Raw genomic sequence first — 8,787 nt, 5'->3', positions numbered from 1 at the left:
TTTTTCCCATCCAAAATGGCAAACAATCATCAAAGAAACAGAAAACCTCTTCTAATTCTGGGTATTTTAGCTATCTTAGCATGTTTTACTCTGGTGACATTTCATGAGATACTTGGCAAAAAATAATGTCTTCAAACTGTAAAATAAACTCTGTGAGGGAAAAAAAAAAAGATTCAATGATCAGATTCTTCTGAATTGCAAAATGCAGTAGTAGATGAAGTACTAATTGACATAGTATTTCTATTCAGCCTTTTTTTCCTGATAAAGAAGTTCAAGACATACAAATACAGTCTGTTATGGTAGAAAATTAGAAACAAAATTCTTGCATTGAAAGCAGAATGAAGAATAAATAAAAATGGTAAAAATACTGTCCTTAACCTAACTTATTTCAACTTGAAAATCTATCTTGTAAAAGCATGGAATAGGCTCAGTTTTCTATCTGACAGAATTGGTATATCTACAGGCACTTAAATAAAAGATACAATACAGCCTCAAATGTATGATGCTAGTTTTACAGATAAACAACGTTGTTCAATAAATTTAAGTGGAAATTGTTTAAGGAAGAAGAAAATGATTAAAGAGAATGATTTCTGAACACGATTATTTTACTGTTGTAAAAATGAGGAAGGCAAAAAAGTTTTTTAAATAAAAGACGACACTAACATAAAACTTGTTGCAAACAAGGCCTGAGCAAATTTAATTTGAAACCCAAGAGAACATTATTAACCAGAAAAGGAATAAATGTCTGAGCAAGCCTTCCAGCATAACTAAACATGGTGCAAGAATAAAGTATGAAGGCTGCTCCAGAATTCATAGAGTTGTAACTATTCCGTATATTCCATACATTCCAACGCAACTCTTTGTGTTGGAAAGGACCTTTAAATATCATCTGGTCAAACTCTCATGCATTGAAAAGGGACACCTACAGCTAGATCACATCACTCAGCACATGGCCCAGTGTGACCATTAATGTATCCAAGGACAGGATATCCACCATCATTCTGGGCAACCCGTTCCAGGGCTTCATTACCCGTATTGCAAAATACTTTTTCTTTATATCCAATCTAAATTTCTCCTGTTTTTGTTTGAAAGAGGTCCTGATAAAGAATCAATCCCCTTCTTTCTTAAGGTATCCCTGTAGGTACTGAGAGGCCATTCTCAGATCATCCTGGAAACTTCTCTTCTCCAAGCTGAACAGCCCCATCTCTCTCAGCCTGTTCTCATAGGAAAGGTATTCCATCCCTTGGAATATTTTTGTGGCCCTCCTTTGGGCATACTCCAACAGGTTGATGTATCTCCCTTACTGAGGACTCCTCATCTGGACGCAGTACTCCAGGCAAGGTCTCACCAGGACAGAGCAGTGGAGTGGGATCACCTCCCTTGATCTGATTGTCATGCTTCTTTTGATGTAGTCCAGGACATAGTTGGCTTTCTGGGCTGTGAGAGCACACTGCTGGTTCATATTTGGTTTCCCATCTAACAAAAGTAGTGCTTTCTATTTTACAGTGTTGGCCCTTGGTGTCAGGGGCCATTGTGATGTTGGTGGTATAGCAGTAGAGGTTGAACTTTTCTGTCAATACCCTGTCACATGTTGTTGCCATGTGACAGCAGCAGAGGGGCAGTCTGACAGAATGACAACTGACATAGAAGTGCATATGAAGCAAAGGTGTGTCATTGAATTTCTCCTTGTGGAAAAAAATGGCATCCATTGACATTCACTGATGCTTGTGAACATTTATGGAGGCCAAACAGTGGATGTTAGCACAGTGAGGTAGTGGGTAATGCTTCTCAACAGTGGCAACAGAGACGTGAAAGACAAGCCACATTCTTGACAGTCGTGAAGATTTTTGCAAGCACAACATGCAGGCTCTTGTTCATCACCGGTAAAAATGCACAGTTAATGGTGGTATATTGATATATTGAAAAATAGGGTTATAGCTGAAATCAAGCAGTGTTATTGCACTCTTTGTATCTGTTGTAGTTTCCATAGAAATAGATGAGGTATTACTTTCAGAGTGACCTATGTAGTTTGAAGATGCTCTGGAATGGGATTAGGAGATATGGTATGCCACAGGAGGACATACTGGAAAAATCCTTTCAGATGTCCCACCTTCCTTGAGTACTGTAGCACTCCTGCTGTTCTGGTATATTCCATACATTCACAAGTTCAAGAATGTCTTCTTCCATTCCTACATCAAGTATCTTTCTCAAGCTCCTTTCTTCCCACAGTTTTCCACATTTCCTTCTGTCTGTTCCTTTCTAACTTGAAGGTGAGTATCCAGTCCTCTTCCTCAGTTCTTTTTTTATAAGTACGTGGCAAATCTTCCAACAGTTCACATTTTATTGGCAAAATATCTATTGCCTCTTCCACCCAGGCCTGCTAGAAAACTTCCCATGAGATGTGGCTAGTAGGAAGCAGAAGTATGAAGTCAAAAAACTCCAGTTTTCACAGTGGCTGATGAGAACAAGTTGAAATTACGAAAGGATTTTCATTCTTCAGAGAGGAGATACATTTATTACAGACTTGAAGAAAATGAGAAGCACTGAAAATCTTACCAACAACAAGGAGGAAAAGCAATTTTAGTCTATCTTACTTTTAAGCTGTGAAATGCATGAAAATTCATGGACAGTTATTTTGGATTATCTGGATTTATCTGGTTATCTAGTTTCACATAGACACCATCAGCCTTTAAAAAAAAGTAGTCTATGATTTCAGATAAACTTAGTTTAGAGCCCTCTTCACTTGAACTTTACCAAAACCCCTGTCTGGCGGGGCTGTGAAAATACAGAGATTTCCTCTCTCACCAGAGGTATTTTTAAAACATGATACTTTAATTATTTTCATATTATTTTCTCAAGCTCAAGCTGAGCAGACAACAGAGAACCATTTCAAAGGAAGCAAGAGTCAAAACTGAATATAAAATCTCTTGCTATTGGTATGAATTTGGTTTCCCGGCTTTTTTTCTGCATCATTCTATAAACTTCTATCATGTAGATACCCTTATGGCTCTTAAAGCTGATGGCCATGTAGACCAATGCAATGACCTATTTCCTGGGCCTTAATATTGGTTCTAGTAGTCTGCAGCCTAACATGGGAAGACATAATAAGGTCTAGCGTCTACAGAAAACTAGACAAATTCAATGTAGATAAGGTAATGCATTTTAATAATGAAGATAACTGGTGATCAGAACAACACAAAATCATAGTGTGTTTTATTCACTTATTAATGAAGATAAGGTATCTTTCTAGAAACTATGATACAACAGAAGTTATATACAGAAGAATTAGTGGATTGTTTATCTGGTCCAAAGTGGTTTTAATTCTTCTTTTCTCATCTAGGTTTAGAAATCTGTCAGAACGATCCCTGACATGCTGCACCCAAACCCAGGGCTTACTGCTCCTAGTTCTCATCCTGTGCTTACATCCAATGGACATAGTCTCAGTGTTCCCAGTTTCCGCACCATGAACCTTTAAAAGCTTCTAATTTAAGAAAAAGTTTTTCTCTGTGAAGAGCACTCTTTTTAAAATTAGAAACTAGGGCATGAATTCCTTGCTCTACCTAGTCAGCTGATTTTATTTTATAGAGACTAAGCCAAGGACCCACACATCTCATGCTTGTTGCGTGCTACTCTGCACCAGCAAGGATTACAGAGCTCTGAGTGAGCAACAGAGCACCTCACCTCAGCCCCCATAAGCTCTCTGGACAGCATGACATGGCTTCATCATTGTGTTTGACTGTACTGAGGCAAAATCTAAAGTCGTTAGATCTAAAACTGTCTGTTCACATATCTTCCATGAAAACAACAACAACAAAAAACCTCAAAGATATTCAGAAAAGAAAGCTTTCTTTTGAGATAGTAATATTGATTAATCATCAGAATGAAATAAAAATATGTTGACCAAACACGAACTCCACTCAACAACTCTAGAGGTCTTTCTGAGTGAGAGCACAGGAGGGTGGACAAAATGTTCTTATGGGCTTTCCTTTTTTTTTGGTTGTTTTATTTTTTTAAAACTTATCAAGTAACTTCTAGTGAAGCATTGCTACTGTATAACTAAATTTAAATAAAATCTAACATTTTAACTGCAAATACAGCTTACGAACATTTAGAAGAGGAGCCTCCAAATTTATCTGCCTGGGTACCATATAAAGAGAATTCTAGAGCACTGTGATAACTATAAATTCAATCATTGCAATAGGTTTTATCTCATGCATTCAGTGCTGCCCAATGGCCCTTTTTCCTATCACTGGATGTCACTAACCCAAATCCTTCATCTTAGAAAAAAGTTAATAAACCTATGTATCTGAAATAAGTACAAGTTTACCAGAATGATTACAATCACTGGGTTTGTGAGACATCTAGTGGAAAAAAAGGCTATTGTCATGGATATTCAGACACGTTAATACGATATTATACCAAAGAGATAACATCAAAGAGGTATTCTTTCTGATAACTATGATCTTGCAGTGATTCTGCCTCTTGTTACATGGTAAAAATGTTGATGAAGATACAGCAGCTCAGCACAGGCTATAGAGGACAACTTCAAGTGACTGGAGTCTTGCATAGGCCATCCTCTGAGCTCACCTCTCCTCTGTGTTCCCATTATTACCTCTTTTAGCCATAGGAATGTCAGCAAGCTCTAGTGGGTCGCTATGGATCTGCCCAGCTCAGTATCATTCTCCAGCAACAGCCCTTGAAGAGTTACAGGCTTCCTCAGAGTACTTTCCTTGCCTCTAGCACCCATGGCACAGATGTTACCTTGGTGTCAAACAACTCTTGACAAAATTTTCATTTTCTTCTATTCAAGTATTTAGTCACATATTTGAAAACTTGCTGGCACTCACAGACCTGTGCCCATGTTTTCCACAGCTCATAATGTGTGAAGAACTACCTTCTTTCAACTTTAAAGTGAACATTACTTTGTTTCTTTTACTGTCTCCCAGTTCTGGTACTACTGTGAAAATTCAGACTATCATCTTCCTTTGCACATTCTCTATATTGCTTATGATTTTACATCATCTCCTTCATCTACTTCTTTAAGGTATCTTCTTCTGCAGGCAGCAGAATTCCTGTTTTCATCCTTGTGCAGACCCTTTTGCAAATCTTTCATCATTTTTTTAACCCTTTGAAATATCTTAATTTTAATTTAATTCTGCTATGTCCCATCAGTGACCAGAATTTTAAACTGGAAACAGTGGTCAGGGTAAAGCTTAGATTTATGTCATAGAATGATAGCATTTCCTGTTTTACATAGTTTTCTTTCCTTGTAACTCTTAATACTCTGTGCATAACTGACTCTGCAATATGAGCAGAGATTTTCACATTTGTCAATATCCATTTGACAAATGTCTTTCCTGAGACATAACAACTGGTATTGACTGCATCACTGTGTCTGTATCTTTGTATTGTTTTGTTATTTTTTTTCCCCCCACATACAAAAGTTTGGCAGCATTGGATTTCATTAGTCATTATATCCTCCAGCCTACCAACATCATGAGATCTTCCTGCAAAGAATGTAATCTATCATAGCTGTTTCTTGTTTTAACATCCCTTCACAGTTTATTATCGCATTATTGTCATCTCTTTATCATTCTCTTTTTCTATCTAATCTGTAAGGTCAGAAAGCACAGGTTGTGGGAGAAATCCACAGCAGACTCCAGTGGTAACTTCCCTAAACTGGGAAAAAAAAAAAAAAGACTTTTGTTCCTGCTCTTTATTTCTACATGTAGCAAGGTATTAATTCATGAAGAATCTTTAATTTTATTTATCACAGATTAGAGATCTATGGGAGACTTCTGTAAGAAACCTTGTGAAAAGTCTTATGGAAATCAGCAGGTATTCAACAAGATCACATATTCATGAGCCTCTTCAAGGAATTCCAGCACATTTCTGAGGTAATTTTTTTCCCGTAAAGTCAGATCAATCTTTCTCTGCATGCACGTCTATGTTTCTATCTCGCCTATTTTTTAACAGAGATTCTATCAACATTTCCTATGAGAATTATTCAGATTTGTTCCTTGGCTCCTTTGCTGACAGAGTCCTGCTAACATAATTCCCAAATGCCAGATGTCCAGAATCCACAAAGGGGTAGCTACCCACCTCCTAAGCACGTATGTAAAGTATAAACCTCATCTTCATTACACTAAAAAATTTGATGAGTTAAAAGTTTAACTAAATTTAAACGATCCTGAGAAACACTAAAGATGAGGAAGTCCTGCTTTATAGCATCATTCGTGTGATCCAGAAAATGCAGGCCATTTTGCAGTGAGCCGCCCTGGGCTTTCTGTTCTGTGAGAGTTTTATATCTACCCTAATCCCTTATGGCTGTCCCAAGCAAAAGAAAACCCACTCTTGGAAGACCTAAAGGCCAAGAACATTGCCGAGGACAATCTGAATCCAGGCTATGTTTAAGATGGGTATTCCTGTCTGAACATGTATTTGATCTAATATCTCATCCCTATAAGGCTCCCAGTTTTTTCTCTGAAATAACTTGTCATTAAATCAGTGATTGTCAGGAACAAACCTGGCTCAGAGCAACATCTTTTCCCCTGATTTCAGTGACCTCATATATCATATTTCAGGTTAAACATAGACAAATGAGAGCAAGGTAGAAGGAGAGAGATCTCATCTTGCACAATTCTCCTTTCAGTTCTGTATATCCCACTTCTCCTACCCCAAAAACTCTCTTCAAAGGCACTGCCTTTTAAAACCAGCTCAAACTTCACTTTTACAAATTCTTGAGATCCTCAGAGTTACCTAACACAGAATCATAGGACATCCCAAGTTGGAAGAGATCCATCAGGATCACTGAGAGCAGCTCCTGACTCCACGCAGGGTAACATAGGAGTTAAGTCATGCATGAAGAAGCATTTTACTGAAAAGCAAGAAGCTTGGGACTATGCTCATCTGCTGTAATGAAACAGCTAGTGTCTGGGGATAGAACCCTTAATTTTCTTTAAGTTAAGTAAAAGCAGACAAACAATTTTTTCATTCTTTATTTGAACAACTGCTATAATCCCGCACTCCAACACAGCACATGTAACATCGGTTCATCTTATTTTTATTATCACTTCACTGCTGAGGTTCACTAAGAAATACTGATATACTAAGATTAATAAAGAGCACAGCCTGAAGGGTCAGTTTTGTAATCTAAAGTTTTCCACCACAATTTCAAATGATAAAAACATCTGGCTCTGATCATTGCAAAAAAATTCTGGGGTGGTTAACAAAGGCTGACCTGCCTCCAATTGTGAGAAATATTAATTTGTAAGCAACTAGCAGCAGAGGAATAAAACATGTTCTATCTACCTTCTTGCCATTTCTGCCAAAATATAAATATTGGCCGCAAGATGTATTCAAGTAGTTAATGCAGCACTGCTTGCAACAAAAAGAGATATAAGAAGGTTTTTCAATGCTAAAAGTTAGCTATGCTGCTGCTAGGAAAGGGGAATTCAGAACATGCCCTCATACATCAAATCCCTGCTATGTTGTTTATGAGCAGCAATTTGAGATCAGGACTGGATTTGCAGAGGTATGTGAATTGTAAACAGTTTGCAGAAATGGCAACCAAGATTCCAGCATGCTTACTGTAGCCCTGGAGAGGTTTGTGGGGCATTATTGTTCTTTAAACTTAATTACCAGGTACAGTTAAATCCTAGGCCAGATTTTATCTTATACCATGCAAGGAAGGCTGAATTTGATCTTTTGAAGGCATGTCAGTCAGTTGCTGGGAATATCACATGCATCAGATATGCCCACTTATGCTATTTCAACACTGCTAAAGGAATCCTAATATTTTATGTTCAACTCTGAGATGAATTCAAATAACTACAGCAAGGTCCTTGCTTACAGCCTTGTGCAGAGGACACTTTGAGCTAATAAAGCTTCAGCAGAAATGGAAAATAAGACCTCTCTTGTAACTGTTTGGAAGAAATAAAAATGGCTCTATGCACTGCTAGGATATTAAAACTCGTACCCTCCCAAGGCTTATGATTTGGACAAGCAGTAAGGCCTGGCTATATAATATGATCATTTCAACAACTGTGAGGGCAGGTTTCAGACTTGTGTTTCACTGAAGGACTACTAAGCAAAGCAGGTCTGTTACAGGTCTGGGTTTACGTCACAAGCAAAAGGACCAATGTACCAGAAAAGGCTGAAAATCGCCATGTTAGCATATCATCAGGAGTAAAAATCCAGATTGTGGTCAATATTTCCAGTGTTCAACATTCCCAGTTTTGGATGAACACAAACCTGAAGTTATTTCTAAATATATCAGCCACCTAATAAATTCAAACTAGCATTCAGCATTTGGGCTGCACCAAGCACAGCTTTGGTCAGAGGCTCTCAGCATTTCCTCTCTTTGTAAAAATTTGCACAAGTGCTTTGTGACAAGAATATTCCATCAATAAATGGGGATTTGTAGGTTTAAAATAGCACCAGCTGAAATAGTAGGCTAGCATCATATAAATGTTTTTGCACTTCCAATTCTGATGGCAGACATTTGGCCACTACCACAGCCAAGCCACTTACATAACACAGGATAAGTACTGGACTTAACGAAGAAATTTGAAATGCGTTTGACCACTAAAAATCATTACTCCAAAAAAGCAGAAAGAGACGTGCAAGCAGCTTTTCGCCCATCCAGGCTCACAACAGAAGCACCGCAGGGGGCAATGCCCGCACAGCCCAGGCAGACGAGCAGCAGCGCCGAGCTCGCCGCCCCGTCCCGACGCGCAGCCAGCAGTGGGGCCGGCGGGTCGCCAGGGGGAGCCGCGGTCCCGCCGG

This window comes from Meleagris gallopavo, chromosome Z, assembly GCF_000146605.3.
Source record: "Meleagris gallopavo isolate NT-WF06-2002-E0010 breed Aviagen turkey brand Nicholas breeding stock chromosome Z, Turkey_5.1, whole genome shotgun sequence".
Classification (NCBI taxonomy): Eukaryota; Metazoa; Chordata; class Aves; order Galliformes; family Phasianidae; genus Meleagris; species Meleagris gallopavo.
The sequence above is the reverse complement of the archived record's forward strand: the minus strand, read 5'-3'. Positions refer to the sequence as shown.